Source organism: Sceloporus occidentalis, unplaced genomic scaffold, assembly GCF_023333645.1.
Source record: "Sceloporus occidentalis isolate IW3139 unplaced genomic scaffold, rSceOcc1.0.p SCAF_15, whole genome shotgun sequence".
Taxonomy (NCBI): Eukaryota; Metazoa; Chordata; class Lepidosauria; order Squamata; family Phrynosomatidae; genus Sceloporus; species Sceloporus occidentalis.
In genome coordinates this window covers 9,997,432-10,017,695 of record NW_028316995.1, presented here as the reverse complement: position 1 = coordinate 10,017,695, position 20,264 = coordinate 9,997,432, and the positions used below count along the sequence as shown (strand labels likewise).

The 20,264-nt window shown below is 37.4% G+C and overlaps 1 protein-coding gene across 1 annotated transcript in view; it reads right to left on the bottom strand.

Annotated features, from left to right (window-relative positions):
• The window catches only part of LOC149303223 (ADP-ribose glycohydrolase MACROD2-like), an 806,633-nt gene that overhangs the window by 127,351 nt on the left and 659,018 nt on the right, over nucleotides 1-20,264 (bottom strand). The gene's annotated exons all lie outside the window — the stretch shown is intronic.

Genomic DNA, 20,264 nt, shown 5'->3' with positions numbered 1-20,264 from the left:
AGGTCAAATGGGAGCAATTCAGGGCCAATATTCTAACTTGAATGTGTTTTTGTTTTTTTACTTAATAATGGGATATTTAAATTAAACATTAATCCTCTTTGAATGTATGTAATATATTGTAAAAAGTTAAGTTAAGATGAAGGGGTGATAGACTACAAAAATATTTCCCAGATTAGGAGTATGATCACATATATCCTGACATGGCAAAGCTTCATAAAAATAACACGAAACAGGATACACTATTAAAATACTTACGTGGAAGGAAATTCATTTGACTCAAGAGTACCCTCATGGCGTAATGGCTCTCATAATCCATTATCCCACTTCCTGTTGGAAAACCTTTTATACACTTTGGTTTTATTTTTATTTTTTAACCAAGTGCTCTTAAAACTTCAACTATCACTTGAATCTTAGATGATATTCTTAGAGTATATTCTCCTCTCCCTCTGAATCTATAGTACCATCTGAATTATGCTCACAGCTAAGTGTTCTGAGTAGTTAAGCATTCGGGGGAATAATGTGTGCATGTAACCCCATCCATTGTAAAGGCATCCCCCCCCCATCCAGTTAAAAGAAAAAGAAAAAAAAAGAAATATCAAAGCAAAATTAGCAATCGCATTGGTGGATGAAATAACTCTGAATGGTTAGTCAGTTAACCAATTGCATGGCCAGGAACTCTGACAATTCTGGTAAAAAAACTCAATTTCAAAGGATTCTATATGGTGCCGCAGTGAGAATACTTAATAGGCACCAGGTGTGGAGGGGTTGCATAAAATCAGGGGTGCTTTAGCCATAAGGTTCAGGCAAACTGAATAAAGTGCTTATAATATGGATGAATTCCAAAACCACAACAAAGAATAAGCAGTAACTAAAATTAAGCTTCCAAGTACCTTGCGGCAATAGTGGCCTATTCTCAACAAAACTGATATGCAACAGGAGGACCTTTGCCAATTATTCAATTTAATTCAACAGCTTCTACAATGTTGTTTACATCGTTAATGGAAAAATAAACCTTTTATGCGATGGCAGTCCCATTACAATCCCTGGCAATGAGAGTACAGACCCAGTTATCCGACTCTTGACAACCTTTCCAAAACAGATTCAAGCAGCAGCCAAGTAAGCTGTGGAATCACGGTCTTAAGCATAAAAAATCAAGTAATTTATAATGGAATTGATGTCTGCCTACTGTTACATACACTAAACATATCATTAGGAAAAAACATGAAAACCGACTGATTAATTCACCACCAGGTGACAGCCAGATGATCTGCGTTGATTTTATTTGTGGCAAAGTTGCCTTTATCCCTTTTTAAATGTAAATACATTCTATGATATTCTTTAAAATCATTATTTTAATGCAGCAATGAGAGGTTAATAATATTAATGCAGACTGATAACAAAACAGTGCTAACATTTATAGAAAATTGTGTATAAACTGTGTGACGGCCCAGGGTTTATAAGTGCCGTCTGTAATAGCTATTGTTTGATTTCTGTATGTCTCAGTATATGTGTGATACCAAGGGTGGTTCAGAGAGGGAGCCTCCTACAGATCCACGGTCGCTGGGACCGCTAGGAGAGCGGAGATCAGCCGGCGCGGTTATCGTACGCATGCCAGCTATCTCGCAGTCCGTCCCGGGGAAACTTTGAACTGTTGCAGCTCAGGGTCCCTTCGGACCCACGCTACTTGGACAGAATATACTCAGGACCCCGAGCTGTCCACCGGTACCCTCGGATCACTGCTGCTCCTTCGGGATCACCCCGAGAACGACGGCTAAAGTTACACAGACATTGCGGGGCTTGGTGGCCTAAACATGGCGCCGGACTGTCTGGGCAGGGCGGGAAGATGTGGACATGATTTATGGTTTGTTCCTCACCTAACCTATATATAGCAGCTCTGGGCTGCTAGGATCATTTATTGTCTTTTTCAGGACAATAGTCACATGGTGTAGCTCAGCTTCGACTAGCCACAGTGGTAAAGCAGCTCCAGTGCAGCGATGTCCCCCCTTCTATCTACAACGCTGGTTCTGCCTGGAGCTGATGGGGTTAATTGTTGGTGTCCCGGCAGGAGGAAGCAACGTTTGGCGGGAGTACCTAGTCGGGGTACAGGTCGTTCCCGTCACAAACTGTGTTTACATTTGGAACACAACATTTAAAAGATTGATACAGTGAAGGAATTTAAACTTGCATAGACATACGGCAGGGGCGTCCAACCTGCAGCCCTCCAGCTGCTGCAGGACTACATCTCCCATAATGCTCTTTCAGCTACGGGGCTGGCGGAGGAGTATGTGGTGTGTGTGTGTGTGTGTGTGTGTGTATATAGTCACACACCTCAACCTACGTGTGAAAACTAGGCATCCAAGCCTCCACTTATGGTTGTTTTGTTACCTTACCAGTACAAAAGAGAGGAAATGTAAGTGCTAATTTTTGTAAAGCAAATATGTTAAAAAATAGGACAGACAATTATTTACGCTCTAGATTGGTGTCATGGGTTTTGGTTTTTTTCCAGGTGATAGGTTCACTTTAAATATTGTAGCGAAAATGCCAACAACGCTTCAGTGCCCCAGATAACACCAGGACGATTCACTCACTAACACTGTTTCTTTCATTACGTTAGCTTTCTGACTTCTATCTGGGGATCTATTAGTAAAGTCTAATAGTGTGCCAGACTCATTTAATGGTTTCCCAACAGAAAGCTTCTACAGCCAAATAAAAGCTTAAATGGATGAGAAAACCGCTACCTAGGAATGACTGATTCAAAGTTCTGTACTTTTAAATTATCTGTATTACAGATACTAACAGTTTCTAAATGAAATAAATGTTTTACACTCCAGTGTTTTCTCTGTAACTACCTATTATGAAATTATATAATAAAAATGTGTGTTTAACAAAAGGCAAACGAGTAGAAATTGCTAAAAAATAAGGCTAAATTAGCAAACGCGTGCATATGGGAGAGGGCACTGGAAATGTTAGCCTACGATACTTCAAGCCCTATGGTTGGCACTAAAGAAACCTTTTAAAATAAACAATTACAATTAACCCCAATTAACAAAATAGTCCTAATGATGGGAACACAATAAGCTTATTTCCTATGTTTCTAAACAAGTGTATACAGGAAGGGGCACCAGAGACACAATTTGCCTTCCGTGATAGAAGCCCAAAGGTAGGCCCTGGGGCTGACTACCTATGGTCCTTAGAGCAGGTTTAATGATTAGTTAAAAGGTGCATCCTGGTATAGTATGGAGGCTGGCAGGATTCAGTTCCAACACATAGCAACCATAATAAGAAAGAGATGTGTACGTAACAGCAGCAGCTTGTCCTTCAATCATGCAAACATTAATATGTTGGTGTCTCCTTGAGATTGCACCAAGACCCATTGGATATTGGTAAGACACTAGCTGTAAAAGTACAAGTCCCTCCAGGCTTTGGATAGTAGATTCTGGATGTTGTAAGGACATCATGATTGTATCAAGTTAATCCTAGTGTTTTTTGTTATGCAGATTTCATAAAATATTCTAACAGGCTTATTAATGCGTACACAATTTTAATTCAAATAGTAATAAAGGGAGATTTAAAAAGATAGTAATCTTCAGGAAATGTAAACAAAAGCTACTTCGTTAATACAAATACACTAAAGAGCTTTATTAAAGGAATTACATTTTAAACAACTGATATGAATGTGATTACACTACACAATTGTTATAATCTTCTTTGATGCTTTTGACATTATGTATAAATATCATGCCTTCCAGAAATGTCACCCAACTTTTGCTCTCTCATTCTCCAGCAATTCTCCACCAATCCACTACTAGTCTCCTACACAAATCTAGTTTTCTTTCTCTACATCTCCACCCTTTGATTTTTTAATGCCATATACATGCTGCCACTGGGCGACATTATCAGACAACATGGATTAAGATACTACTGCTATGCAGATGACACGCAGCTTTCATTTACACCAGGAACTAAGGATCCAACATCTCTTTTCAACAGATGCTAAGCAGATCTCTTAAAATGGATGCAAGCTAGCTGGTTTAAGGTAAATCCTGATAAAACAGAAGTCCTGTTGATCAGAGGGCAAAGGATAACTGCACCGATCCTAGGAAATACTAACCACATTGGCATAGAATTCAGGGGTTAAGAGCTACTCAGGTCAAGTGAAGTGCGAAATATCAGAGTACTCCTTGACAGTGGTTTGTCACTTAAACGTCAAATCTCTGAGGCAACAAAATCTGCCTTCTTCCACCTGAGGAATATAGCCAGGATAAAGCACCTAAAGCCCACCAGAGGATACTGCCACCCTAATTCATGCATTTGTGATGTCTGGATTATTGCAATGCACTGTATGTAGGCCTCCCAGAAAAAGAACTTCACAAACTGCAGTTGGCTCAGAACGAGGCAGCCAGACTATTAACAAATCAACCCCGCTCATGCCATATTACGCCTATTTTACGGTCTCTCCATTGGCTTCCTATCAAATAAAGAATTCAAGATAGGCGTGTTGTCATTTAAAGCCCTAAAGGACCAGGGACCCTGTTACCTGAAAGAGCTATTAACACCCTACATCCCTGGTCCCCCTTTGATCCACACATATGTCTCTTCTCTCAATACCCAAAGTGCGCACTAAATCAGGCTCCAATGCATTCTGTCATGCTGCTCCCACATTCTGGAACTCTCTATCACTGTCAATCAGAGAGACCCCATCTTTAGAGACTTAAAACCCATCTTTTTCCCAATCCTTCAGGTGTATGCATATGCCTGTAAAGTGCTTTGAGTCCCACCAGGAAAAAAAGCGATATATAAATATGTATGTATGTTGTAAGAGGAAGTGTCAACCTGTGTTGGTCTTCTTAAAAACATACACATCTCTGGAGACATGTAGACATGGTCCCTTTAGTTTTTCTATTGAACTCCAGTAAATGATGCCTTCCTGTTGACCAGCACTGGGCACATATTATTGTATATTGCACAGCTCTCTGGCAATAGGGTAGAATGCAGGTTAGATATTATTCAAGCAAAAATCTCAGATGGCACCAACAAAGGGCCATATTTTAAAATTTGAATTCAAAGTGCTAAATCTTGGCACTCAGAGGGCCAACTGGGACAGCTAGTGCAGTACAGACACCCTTGCATATTAGAAAATCACAGTGTGGATGTAATGAGTGAAAGCTATAAAAAGCTAGGCCTTCCCTAGTTCATAACGCATAAGAATTATAAACCACACCAGTGTGTCTGGCAGTAAATAGGCTGCTTATTCATTTTAGTGTCATATTTATTTGCAAAATATGACAAACATCATTGTGTCAGCCGGAGCACATATTAACTAAGGTCAGTGTAAAGTCAGCATTAATTGGCTCTAACTCTTACTAAAAGCCAAGTAAAACACTCTCTACATAATTATTTACAGAATTGCAAGTAGTATCTGCAGAAAAAAAATCTTGCTTCATAATGCTGTAGTTGTATTTTACTCAAATTTGCCTTCTTTTACTACTCCGATTCTATTCTATGACTCTGCAGTATTTGTTGTAAATAATTATCTTCTTTAATCTGGATAGAAAACAAAAACTAAATGAGTGTACCTAGTCACTTCTAATTAAAATAGTGTCTTCAGATCTACTTATTTTATTACGGGTGGCAAAGATGAATAGTGTGTTTTCAAACGATATCGGTAAATTAATTTTATTAATGTTGGAATCCATTAAACGGCTCATCTATATTCTGCTGAAAAGCAGCCAATGAAAGTCAGCATTGTTTATTTGAATATTTCAGTGCAATCTGTATCACAGCATTTACAGACAGAAGGACCTGCAGGAGGAGTTATAACCCTGTATTATTCTACATTATTGCAGCTTGGTGTCCATGTTAGCGCCAAAGCACTGCAGCATTTGTTCTGCAGTACCACAGCTTTTCATGGAATTCATATAGCACTCCTAATAAATTGGGTTTAAAAAAGAACTAACATTTTGATCTATGACACCGTAACATAGTTGAATTTGCAGTTTTTAAATAAAATTTATATGCATCACCACAATATCTTTATGTACAGTATTTGAGATTGGACATGGCTTTAGAATCTCAGAATAACAGAAAGCATTAGGGTAATTCTTTTGTTTGTGGGAGTATGTACCTAGAGTCAGCCCTAGGGTTCATAGCTCCTAGGGGAAACTGTTTCCGGTTCCCCCTCTGGCACTCTAGTCAGCAGCCTAGTATGCCTACATTTTAGGGCCAAATCTGGCTGTGACTTGTCTAGTCATGCATGTAGCCAATGTAAACCACTGCTTTGTATACAGAAGACTACTTGTTGAGCTGTTGATGTTGTTGAGTCATTCCAAACTTGGCAGCACAACATTAGTGAATCATAGTGGAAATGGTTCCCTTATGGACCCTTAAATCTGTCCATCTTTGGAACTACACCTCAAAACCAAGATGACCTCCACAGCTTGCCTCTTGGTCAGAGCCACCAAGGGATTTCATAGTTTAGATACACATGGAACACAAACTTTATTGAGTGAATTGGTGAATTTCTTATGACCCTTCAATGTTAAAAAATGAGAGCACACGATTACATTGCCAACTTAACGCATAATGTAAATAATAATAAGGAAAATGGTGGAGAAACCCTACTTATGTGTCCCTGTCATCGGCCATCATGACTAAAAATGTTTTGATTATGAACATCTATGGATGATTGCCTTGAAGCCTCTCCCTTTCTATTGAAACAGGACAACAGGAAATAGGATGGGGCAGAAAACCATCAGAACTGGCAAGTGGAGTGAGAGATGCCAATGCCCCTTTGCTACCCAGAGATCAAAATACTCTTACAGAAGCCTAGCAATCATATGTTCTAACCAAGGCCTCCACAGCAAATCATGAGTGTCCCTTCTGGGAAACTCTGAAAGTAAGTACAAGTAGTTCAACTACATAAACTTTAATAATTTCTTCCCTAAACCTAAAGATTTGTTTTATAATAGTAGGAATGCTCTTAGTAGAATTACTATTGCTCCTATTTTGAAGAGCCAATAATAAAACCATTGTAAATTTTATGCCCTTACCTTTATTTTCATGTTTATTGTCATTTTTTTTGCTTTTTATTTTATGCATTCTGAAGGTTGATGTCTTTTTTGTGTCTGGGTTTCACCTGCCACCTTTCTATCTCAGAATCTTTTTATTGCCGCACTGAAGTTTGCTCCAAGTATTTTACTTCCCAGCTGTGCTTACAGCTCTCACAGGAACCCTCTCTCCCTCAGACATTATGAAGCTTTTACTTTCCCGAGCTTTGCCTTTTTCATCTCACTCCTCCTGCTCACTTTACTTCTTTGTATTCTATATATCTTATTTCAACATTAGGTTGTAAAGATAATTGAATACAGCTCTAAAATTATTTAACTATAACTGTCTATTTAAGCATTTCAAAATGCATATGATGTGTTGTCCAATCATATTTCTCCATTTTATTGTATACTGCATTATACTGTATGCCATCTATCAGATTTTGTAGAACTGTTACAATAAGGGGCAGTTAAAATGACCAATAATAATATTAAAATTGGCAATATACAATTTGAAAATAAGATAAGATTAACACATGCTAAGACATACAGGCACAACATGAGAAGTAGGCCATGCTTTTGAGATCCTACAGCGTAATAATTCTTAGCAAAACTCCAATAACATACACATTCAGACTTTTGGATTCCCATGGTTTTTTTTTGTTTGTTTGTTTGTTTTTAAACAAAACAGTATAAAGTTTGGAAGGCCAAGAGTTACTCATCAGAAAATGTTGGAAGTATAACAATTTTTGCATGCCTCTCCTGGATGTAGTAAAAAAACATTAGCCAGACAAGATGCTATACACCCAGTAAAAACAGCGGCTTTACTCTTAAAAAATGTAATTACATATTTACTTTCAAATCCCTTTAAGAAATTGAGAGGCTCTGAGCAAAGGAGTGTCTATAACATAGAGCCCTGAAGCATTTTTGGCAGACTCTACATTCAGAAGAACCTTATTCAGGCCTGTACAATAGATATTGGTAGGAGGAACACAAAAAGCATCTACTTAGGGTGCAAATAGTGACTAAAGGCTTAGTAACTCTACACACCCTGGTATTTATATAAAGACATACACGTAAAACACACAAAGATTTTTAATAAAGGCTCAGATTCTTTAAGTCAATGAAGCCCTGCGTGTACCCTGCGCATATTATGGACGCTACTCTCTACCCACCTTGCTTCTGGCCTTACTCTTGGTTTGAGAATCAAGTATGGGAAAAAAACTGAGAGAAGCTCAATACATATATGACCTTGCTGTGCTTTAGAAAAGAAAAAAAGTATTTTTTTCAAAAGTGGCCCTTTTAACTCAAATCAATAAAAATGCATACTGGTTCTTGAGTAAGGGTTTATCATTAATTACAATTAATGGGGTAGGAATGCTAGATACATTTCTTAGATACTACATGAAGTAGCCATAACGATACCCTTACTACTGCCAACACCAGGCTTATTTCCACCAGTCTATGCTGCACCAATTAGATGGTTTAGGGGTTTTTTTGTGTGCAACAAGATTTTTCTTTTACACCATGGGGCACCTAAAATGCCCGATCAGGCCCTTGTCTCCACAGTAAAATGCATTTATATTTATATACATTTATGCAAACTAGCACACTCACACTAACACATACTGAAACTAACACACACTTATACACTCCTGCTAAGACAAATCTCCTCTAACACACACTTACACACATCAGCGAGAAGAATCTTGGACTTGCTCATAAGGCAATTGCCCCTCTGCCCCCTAAGTCAGCTCACCCACGCATTTTGGGCATAAGCAATATATAAGTAAAACAAGGCAGGATAATGTCTATGTGTGTCTCAGAAAGGCATTTGGGCTATATTTTATTCTAATGTATATATTAGCATGTGTAGGTGAAAGGAGAATGGTAATAATACAGTAGACTCAATATAGTTTAATACATCAAAGGTAATAAGACAGCCTTGTAAATGTGCATTTGCATTATTCAATCACAGTTCTATTTCATAGTGTAGATAGCTTTTATGGCCATAAACACATACTGCAGAGCTGAAATTATTCCAAATAAATTATCATTATAAAAAAATGAAAATTATAGCAAAAGAGGAACAAGAACACAAAATAAACAAGAGATTTTCTACGAAAGAGAAAACAGACGTTTCCTCCAGGCATGATTCAACCCATACAGCTGTCTTTCACAAATATAAACCGCAAAACAATTATATTTCATCCTATTGCAAATAATCATTTGATTAAAGGCACCAAGATAAAACACATCCATTCACTCAGTGTCCAAGTGGGGCGGCTGCAGATAATCTAGATATATTAATATGCTAATGATTATACATTGTGTACTTGTTTGTTTTGGTATAGTAAATTATCCCGCCATATGTGATTTGATAGATTGATAGTTACATAGATCAATAGCAAACTTAAATGTGCTTATGCTATGATGGTATGTCTAAAAAAATCTTACTTTAAATCTAAAAGTTGAAATATTTCAGGATACAAATGGTTTATATCGTCATGTCTCGTCCTACCATCTGCACCTTCACAAAGTCTCTACTATTGGCTTTAGTGCCAATACTTTGGTACTTTAAGATGCTGTTTCGGTAAATTGCACAATAACTGCGCTTTCTAGTATTTTAAGCAAGCAAACTATAGTTTATTTTAATTGGTATCCAGCCCAGCTACAAAGTGAGACCGAGAACTGAGATGTGCAGAGATGTGAAGCACAATATCCACCTTGGGACTAATGCAGTCGGTCTTTGAAGTAATCTGAGAATGTTTTTGTTTGCTTGTCCTGAGCCATATAGGGGAGAAGTGTACATGTGTAAAAATTGTAGCATTTTGCTGTAATTCCCTAGAAAAGAAATACCTAGATGTCTCATTTTGGCAATAGGAGTGTGGGTGCCTTGTATGTATTATTGCCAGTGTTTCAGATCTTCAGAAGCTAAACAAAATATTTCACCTGCATCCAAGCAGCTAGGTACAGCATACTCTACAACATTTCAGGTACATTTCAAAATGTGGCACCTTCATTGACAGCGTGGTTAGAGGTGGCAGGGGCATTGTTAGAGAAGAAGTCGGTGCAGGAGTGTGTACATATCCAACTTAGGGTCAATAGTTTGGACCGGCTTCTGTTCAGGGCTATGCTGTCCTTATGGAGAAATGTGACACATTAAAGCGTTTCCCTATGCAAAGCATCAGTGAGCCGCAAGGTGGCCATGTGGGAGCTGCATGGATGTAGTTCAGATGCCTCACTGGCTGTCAAGGTACAAAATATTTTTTTTGCCATGCTGGAATCATGCCTTTTCTGTACCAGCTCCTGTACCTCTGTTTTATCCATAACATATTTCATATAATAACTTATGCTTGAGAGCTATGTTCAAAAAATAAGTTCAATATAGAATAGGATTTTAAGAATAATTTATTTGCCAATATTACGGTGATAGAACATCAATGTTTAGAGTTCAATGCTACGTTTTTAGCTACATTGTTTCCAGCACAAACACCTAATTCAAATATGTATGTATTCAGAAACTTTGTGTATCCAACTTTTTAGGTATTCGTTTTCATTTATGGCATTTCAATTTTGTGGCATTTAGTGATATTTCAGTACAGTAGCTAATAATTCTATAATAAAGCTCACATATGACAATACAACATAATTTAATCAGTTAAAAAACACAACATTCTACTTTTCTGTGATGAACAGTACTGATGCAGTATGTTGGCAAATTGTAAAACAGTTTTAGAGGTCTTCAAGACAACTTTGAAGGCCATACCCATGACCAGAAGTTATCTATTGGGTTTTTTTTCTAGGTAGGTAAAAAGAGAACACAGTAGCTGTCAACACATAGAGGACACAACGTGTGCCCCTGATGAATACATGTGCCCTTTTGGAACCTGCCTTAAAGGTGGCTATGCTTATAGATGCCTTTTGACCACAGTTGGTTTGGTGGAAATATTGTTACATCTCTACTAGAGCTAGATATCACTGTATATGAAAGGCTACTGAGGTTCTCCAGCAGACAAGTAGACCTTCTAGATTAGGAGCTTTTCACAAAACAGGTATCCCTCTCTCCTCCTCATACATTAAAATACTTTTTTTTTTTTACTATTCTGCATTTTGTATTCTCAAGATGCTATGAAAAAAGAGGGTGATTCTGGGCATGGTTATAACATATATGCCTCATATTTATATACAAATCAATGAAGAAAGATCTGAAATTAATGTCTTCCCTAGGTGAATTTCAATATTAGTTTAATTTTCTCAAGAAAAAGAATTCCATTACAATATTACTTTCACCACAGGATAGTTTTAAATCCATTGTATAGTGAATTAGTGCTTTAAAACATACATATACAGTATGCGTATCTCACTATTTATACCCTACATATTATTATTCGGCCTCTGCTGTCCGATTTTCAAAAAACCATAAATGATTAAATTAACTGCATGCTATTTCTACATCCAAGCTTGGTATTTTTTGCTGCATTGAGATTACATATATATATATATATATATATATATATATTTGTTTTTGTACATAATTCAGAATGTTATCTGATTCCCTTTGCTTTATGTACCTGGATTATGTTAAAGGTCAAATATACACGGTTACATATTGACTTACAAATCCACTTGCCGCCTGATTTACTCATATCCTGTTTTTTCCTGTTTCATCTGTTTATCGACAGAGCCATCCGATCAGTATATCCTCGCTCTGAATTGACACTTTGCTTTGGCAATCATAAATAGTGCACAGCACTAAATTAAAATGTGCTTTCTATCACAAACAACGATCTCAAAAAGAAATTTAAAATGAACATCAAGTTGAGTAGAGTAGGAGGATGACAAACATTAATATTCATTTATATTACAGTTTTATAGATTCTGTAGGGTCTATTGAAGATGTGTAATCTTATATGACACTATCTATAACCTAGGTAAGCAATGCATTGCTTGCACTAGAAGGTTAGGTTTTATTTTTCTTTCGCCTGTGTTTTATACAGCTCCACTGTGGTACGGAATTCTAACATTTGAAAATGTTTGCCTCTGCTGCTTCGGTTTTGAACTCTCTTTTAATATTCAGTTTTGTCATTTTTAAATAACACGGTAAATCTGAAGTCTGAAGTACACCGTATGGAAGGGGATGTTTTCAGCAATTGATTTTATGTTGTTTCATTCCTTCCTTGCGGACATATATTTTTTTTTTTAACAGAAGTTACATTTATTACATTTTTATAATAACTAATGCAAGCCCCAGCCAGCAGATAAGATTAAGTTCTTTAAATGAAGTGGAATATTTTGTGTAGCTAGAGATTTAAAATTAAGAAATAAATCAGATGCTCAAAACCGAAAGCACTGTAAGCTGTTGATTCTGTGTTTAATATCCCCGGGAGTCCTTCATGTTTATATGAGACATTGATCCCTCTCAATTTCACCTGTTGAGTGTTCTGCTTTTCTAAAATGCCAAATGTGCTGTCTTCTGGTACAGCATCTGATTACTGGGATTCAATAAATGAACTGACATCTAATTACACAGGCCAAGGAAGAACTTCTGCTAGGAGATTTCTCAAACTAGACTCTTCATTAAAGATGACAGAAACACTGCCAGTATGCGTACTCATTATCTACATCATATTTGACATATTTGTTAAAATTGAAATCTGAGGTCCAAAGATGCTCTTTTTAATGAACTGTTTGAGAGCACAATTAATTCTATTGGTTATATAAAAAAGTATACCAATCTAGATTGGTTACAAGAATTAAGTGCAAAGTTCAGTATACTAAACTCTATGGTCAAGTGAACATAACCATACATTTATATTTTTTCCACCCTTCGCTAGATACACCTGAATCTGGGATTGTCGTCCGGGCATTCATGTTCTCTGCAGAAACATCACTATATTTGAATATGCAGCAGTCACATTGGAATCGCCACAGAAATGTTCTCGATAAACCCACATCCTTCTACAGATAGGTCAAGCATCCATTACATACAAATCTCCATGTGATCAAGCAAGAACAAAGTTATATTACTGTAGCATTACAAAATAGGAAACCACTTCTATCAATTTCTTTACTAGATTTGGTTTCTAATCTACCTTTGTATGTTCATTACACATCACATTAACACCCACGGAGTCTCTACTACAATTGATAAACCTCGTTGGTGTTGTGTGGTGTGCAAATTCATCTTAAAAACTTGTTATAGAATTTTCAGGAGCACATCACACTACAAAGCAGCACCCCAATTCCCTTCCCCATTCCGTCTGACTTTCGGCCTCATACGCAACTTTCAAAACCTCTCTGAAAGCCCACCTGTTCAGGGAAGCGTACAACATTCCTTCTCAGTACTCCCAACCATCATAATCAAGCCATCTGAACAATCAACAGCTTCAACACATCATTGGAACCAGATCAACTCATCCTCATCCAAGCAGTCCTCTCCTATTGTCTCACTTCCCCCTCAACCACCGACTAGATTGTAAATTCGCAAGAGCAGGGCCCTCTTCTCCTTTGCACCAGTTTGTTATTGTATGTGAAATTATTCTACTGACTGTAACAGCGTTGCGGAATCTGATGGCGCTTTATAAATAAATGTAATGTAATGTAATCCCTATTTATTTTATTATATTTATAGTACTAGTAATTACCTCAATGTCTGACCCGGAGTCTCTGGAAGCACTGTTTCCTGGGTCTCCAGGTCGGTTTATTATTTGGGAGTGGCCCATTTTCCCCTACTCCACACCTGCTTAAGACTATCTGCGGCTAGCATTGTCCTCACATGTGGCTAGCCCATCCTTTCACAAAGCTTCTCCTCCAGAATAGGAAGAACTCAAGCCTATCCTGGAGAGTTTCTAAGTATGGGTATGACATATATAGGGGGCAATGGTATTTGTTCCTAGTGGTACCTTTTAAATGACAAAATCCTCTGATAAAATGACAGAATGAAAACACAATAACATGTATAACACCTGTAATTCATAACTGCACCCAAGAATATTCAAAGTAGAAACAATGAGAATTGTAACACTGTGTCTTTTTCTATGGTAATGTTTTATTGTCATATAGCTAAGTGACATGCTACCTAGACTGTATTAATGCTGCTAAAATGTGTTTTTATTTCTCTCTCTCTCTCTCCCCCTCTCTAGAGAGAGAGTATGATGGAACTCTAGGAGCAAAAATGCTGATAAATGCATGTACACTATTACAACCTGTCATCCCCAATAATATATATTGCCATATAAATCTCTCCTGTCCAGTAAGGAGTCAAAGGACTCCCGTGAGCGAAGACATCAAATCATTATTTAGGTTTTCATTCTGATCAAGTTATCTTCACTGATCTTGTTAACCCACAGCTAATCCATTTGATCCTCTGTGTATTTCCTGATTGACGAGGTATCTACCTAGTACTCAATAACCTTTATCGCATCATCCCGAGCCATAAGCTGGAGAGTGAACAGTTTGTTTATAGGATGTCTTAGCTGGCATGTAAGATGCAGGCTTGCCCCCTTTTTGTTGAGCCAAATGGGGTATTATTGAATGATTAGGCTGTCAGGCAAGACAGAATCCTCATTTTTCTTTCTTGCCACACAGGTTACTGCTCTCTTGTAGCCAACTTTTGATGGTGATTAATTTGTCAGCAAAGGCTATACAAGAAGAAATGGATTGGCAATTACTAGTCTCAAACTATGTCCCTCAAACCTTCCTGATCCTGCAGTTGTGACAGGTGTAATGTAAACTGGTTTCTTCTTCTCTGAGACTAACACAGGTCCCAGGTTAATTTTAGAGAAGAGAAAGAACCCTGATACCGGTTTTCAGAAGTCATAACAAATAAAAGGATAGTGGATTTTCTTTTAAAATGTTCTAAACCTTAAGGAGATCACAAGACATTTACATGAAGTCATTTTTATTTTTTAAAATGCTACAGCCACTTTATAAGAGAATACCTATTTCATATTTAAGTACTTGCAGGATGTACTGAATATATTTCATCAATGTCATTGTTCATATATGTATGTTTTTTAAATGCAAATTCTAAATGTATCACATCAAAATATTTGCACTCAATAATTATACCCATGTCTAAATAACTTTCACATTTCTTATCTATATTACGAATGCCTAATCAACTAAATTACAAGAAACGATCATGTCCAAGTCACTGATCGAACATAGCAAACAGAGATAAGCATAGTAGGAATTACAATTATTACAATTAGTTTGAGCCTCTAACAATGCATTTATTTTATCTAAAAAAAAAAAAAAAGATTGAGTACAAATGAGGGATAAAACTAGGGAATGGTGAGAAGGTAAAGTCTCAAATGTTCTGCTCATGAGCCATATGTATTGATGAGGACACAGGTAGTCTCCATAAAAACACCCCCATTTAAATGGGAAATGGGCGGTGGGGTGTGCCAAGACCCTGCTCCGGCGACCCAGAGGATTTGGGTATGTTTAATAGTAAGGAGAAAACTATTAATATTAGTAGAATGTACAAGCCTTTCATAAATTCTCAGGGCTGCAAACGATAATACCAATGGCCTAAATGTGTTTAAAAAGATTACACAGTGTATTAACACAGAATATTAACTTCAAGCCTATAGCCAAAAACAGCAAAACAGAAAAATCACACTAGCTGTGTTCCAAAATCCTACTCCATTTACTGTATTTTAAAGTAAAGAAACCAACATTTTATCCTTTAGATGAGATGGCATATAGAAGCTGCCTTCGTCCTCAGCAGTCCACACTAGACTGAGTGTGTTTGAGGTATCTACCTGGTCAAAGAAATAACAATATTTTTTATAGAACTAAGAATATAGGGTCATCTCATCAGTACAACCATACATAGGGCTAATTTACAAGAGAAAAGTCACCGTGCCACCTTATTCTGGATTGTCACTGAGACCTCTGACACCTCCTGCACTGGGTCCCCTTTGCTTAGTGGGAAACTGATCTGCCAGCCAGGAGTCTTAAGGAAGTAGACAGTGATACTTCTAAACTGCTCTTCCACCTGGCCTGTCTCTAAACGTAACAGGGACGCTCCATAAAAAATGTGTCCTGTCTGTAAGCTATGTTCAGGCCCCCCTTGTGTGTATCTTGTATTTAGATCTAAATCTTGCATCTTGTATTTAAATCTAAATAACAGTGTCTCAGATCATGTCATTGTGAATGTGAGATCAGCAGAAATCTACAGTTATATTAGGGAGCAAATATATGCCAGGGACAGGTATGCTCAAAAAATAACCCACTGTCTTGCTAATAAACAATATTAGATGTCATTAGTTCAGGCTTTAAACAGGCTGCTTGGTGACCACTCAGACCTGGTGCCCCTTCTGTACCACAATGCCTATGTCACAAATCTCCCAACATTCCAGGTGTCCCACAGTCTCATTTTTCGTAGCATGTGACATTGGGAGGATAACAATAATCTGAGGCTACCCCCCATGCGCAGCCATCTCCAGCAAGTCCATCATCTATCATAGCTATCATAGATCTCTGGGTAGCCTATCCATAGAAGTTCCCTGGTATGATATTGGGGCCTGGGACAAGCTTCCCCAAAGATTTACCCCCAGTCCATGTAACTAATACGTGGAGGTCTGTGCAGCTGCTGAAGCCACTCCACTAATTCCTTTGTGTTCTGCATTCACATGTTACTGGGATAGGACATCATACCTCTCTGCCACAATAGGTGGTATGCAGGCCGTGAGGGAAGAAGAGCTGTTAGGCTAGGTTTCCACTTGGGTTTTTGTCCTGCGTTTTTTTTCTTGATGAAAAACGCCAAGAAAACTGGCACTGCATTTTCCTGCGTTTTGGCGTTTTTTTCTGGAGTTTTTTCTGGCGTTTTAGCCTTTCTGTGGAAATTGCTTTTTTTGACCTTAGGCAGTTTTTCCAGCCTTTACAAGTTAGAAGTTTCACCCAGCTAAAAGGGATTAGGATAAATGGCAAGTATCTGCCCCCTCCTGATGTCATTTACTTGGTAGAGTTCTACTTAAACGCCCCTGCGGACCCTTTTGTCTCTTTTCTGTGGTTTGTAAGGCATGCTTTATTCTGAATGTCTGCTCCTCTAGGAAGATTGGCCCCAAATGATGGTGCAAATGGTTTGCTGTTGCTTTTGGCACGCAGGATCCAGTTGATGCGTCGCGTATGTTTGTTTGTAATGGCATGTTTGTTCCAAATGGTGTAAAATTCAATATGAACTTTGTTTTGTGTGAAACTGTTTGTTTCCAGCCTATTTCTCGTAGGACACACAGATACTTGGTCCATCCTCTACATTGTAACTGTGGAAAAAAAGCCATAAAAAACGCCAAGGCATAAAACCCACATGGCTTTTTCATGGCGTTTTTTCTCTCCCATAGACTTCTATTGGAGAAAAACGCCAAGATTTCCTTGCAAAAAACGCCAGAGTGTCAACATGCTGCGATTTCGAAAAACTGCCACAGAGCCCAAAAAAGCAAAAAAACGCCAAAGAGGACTGAAAAAACGCCAAACAAAAAAACGCCAAGTGGATATGGCATTCTGCGATTTCCTATTGAAGAACAGCTAACATCTGGCTGCAGCGTTTTTTCACAAAAAAAACGCCAGGTGGCGCTATTGGCGTTTTTATGGGCGTTTTTAGCAAAAAAAAAAACAAGTGGAAACCTAGCCTTATTGTGGGGTCTGTGAAAGCTGCAGTACAGACCTCCACTTCCAGACTATGATGGCTAATGTGGGGGCTGAAAGGACCCAATGTAATCCTAGGCCCAAATTTTGTTTTTTGCCCTGCTTAATGATGGTTCTGATAAATATTCTGTTACTTTTTTCCAATAAAGAATTATTGGACAATGTGCCACCAGTGCTGAATGTTCGTGGCTAATTAACCACACGTCTTTGTAAACAAAACTACATTTTACATGATGTTCTAGTAAGGTATCTTACAAGGACACACAACGGATACAAAGCATATTTACTGCAAAGCAGAAGGAAAAAAGCAGACATAAGCCACTGGCAAACTTTCATATTACCTTATGTTCCTGAAATTAATGTTAATATTATTGAATTATCTATTGATCTAAGTTGCCCTTAGATAAACACATGCCTAATGAGGAAAATAATTAAATTTTCATGTTTTTTTTTTGTTTAGTTTTTTTACAAATTTTTCAACTTAAAACACATATTTATATATAGTTTTAAAATCACAATCAAATTCAAACTGTGTAAAGCGCCTGTGAAGATCATCATGACTGCCACTGGTGCTATGGTAACTGTCATTAAAATGAATAGTAGCTATGACTGGTACAAGATAACCTGCAATAGCAGGAGCTGAAAGGTCTTATAAGGGCATATAAAATGTGTATTTAAAAGCAAAATTCTGACATATTTCAAATCAACCACAGTAAGTATTTACAAGTCAGACTTCAAAGGTTTATGGTACCAAAACAATAAACTAAGTCACATATTTTTAGACTTTCAGTCTGTTTCAGGTTTTTCACAGTACAGACTTTGCAAAACAAAAAACAGCTTTATGTGTAATTCTTAAAGTGCAGAACACTTTTGTTTATACAAAAAGAATAGAAATTACAGGGATGCTTGGTTGGCAGAAGTGGAATTTCCAGGATGTAAAGAAAAACATTTCCAATGTTTCTCCCTTTTTTTGTTGTGATCCACATTGCAGCAGATTATATAGTGATGGGGAATATGAATGCAGTGTTCTACAGCAGTACATGTGATCTGCCAGCAGGGGGAGCATCGGAGATCTCAGCAAGGTCTAGATACACCCTTTGGGGTGACTCAAAATATTTATGGCAATGTCAGGCATTCTGGCCTTTTTTTATATAACCAGGGTTTGCACCAAGCACTGTTAATCAAGCATTATAGAGCCAGCCAATATTAAATGGTTAAGTTGATCATGCTATCTCCACCTTGCATCATGTACATATCTGGAAACTTTCTAGATGAGCTGACTCTGAGACTCTTGAAATATCAACACTGTAATTGCCCATCCTGAACATTTTGTGTAGCGACTCGCCATATGTGTTTACCGAAGGGCTCTAACACTTAATTGAGTCACCTGCATTTAGGCAGGGATATGAATCATAACATAATGGCAGCAAAAGCAAATATTAGTCTTATATATGATCCCAGCAATGCATAATAGGAAGGAGTTGGTAACAAATTCTGTGACCCTGGAAATATGCCCCTTCACCCTGAGACTCTGAGATCTGGGTGAAACCCTGAGAGTTCCACAGTATTATCATTAAGTGACATTCACCATGTATATTGGTGAGAGCCTTTCTTCATAAACCTTGACTTTGCGATGAGTCCACCTTCTATTGAACTTGACAGACTTGTGTCCATGGGAAATTAGACATTCTCTGTGTTTGCGCTATAACCTGAAGTAGGCAGCAAATGCCTTGCAAAGGACATTAAAATCTTTATATGGATACCTACTGTGTGCCTATCCCTGACTATAACTACAGATCAAAGCAGTTAGATGCCTTTTGAAGAGGTCACATACAATAAATATCTCTTATACTATCTTACTATACGCCGTCTAGCTTCTAAAATAGGCTACAATTATCTATTTTTATAATAAGCTTTTAATGTGACTAACCATCACTTGTAGAATTAGCGAACCACATATAAATCACTGACATCAGTTCCATAGACCACTGACAACCTGTAACAGGCAGGTACATTTTTATAATCATACTAAATTACTTTTATTAGGTCAATTCAACCTTTTACTCATTAATACATGCATAACCTTTTACGATCCATACTGTGTTGATAATAGCCAGGGAAGAACTGGCTTTCATAAAAGTAAATGAAGGAATTCTTTCAGATCATTAGTATCATTAGATTTCTAGTTAAGAAAAATAATCTGATTATGTTATCAGACATACTGAGTTCATTTTGGATTTTTTTGTAATACTTGAAAATCATAAAACATTGCAGTTCCACTTCAGCATTTATTGTGCTCTCTAGAATTCTAAGCAAATAAAGTATAGCAGATCATCTATTTTATCTTTTTCTCTGAAGGTTTAATGCCATAAAAAAATAACACAAACTTTTTAGAAGTTGTTTTGGTAACAACAATCAGTGAATGTTATTACTACACAACAAATAAGTGCCCCTGACTAAATTATGAATGTGACAAAACTTTGTTTAATTTGTGATTAAATAATAATTATTAATTAGTGGCATTCAGCTGTAGTAAGAATGTCTCTAATGCTATGTTGTTAC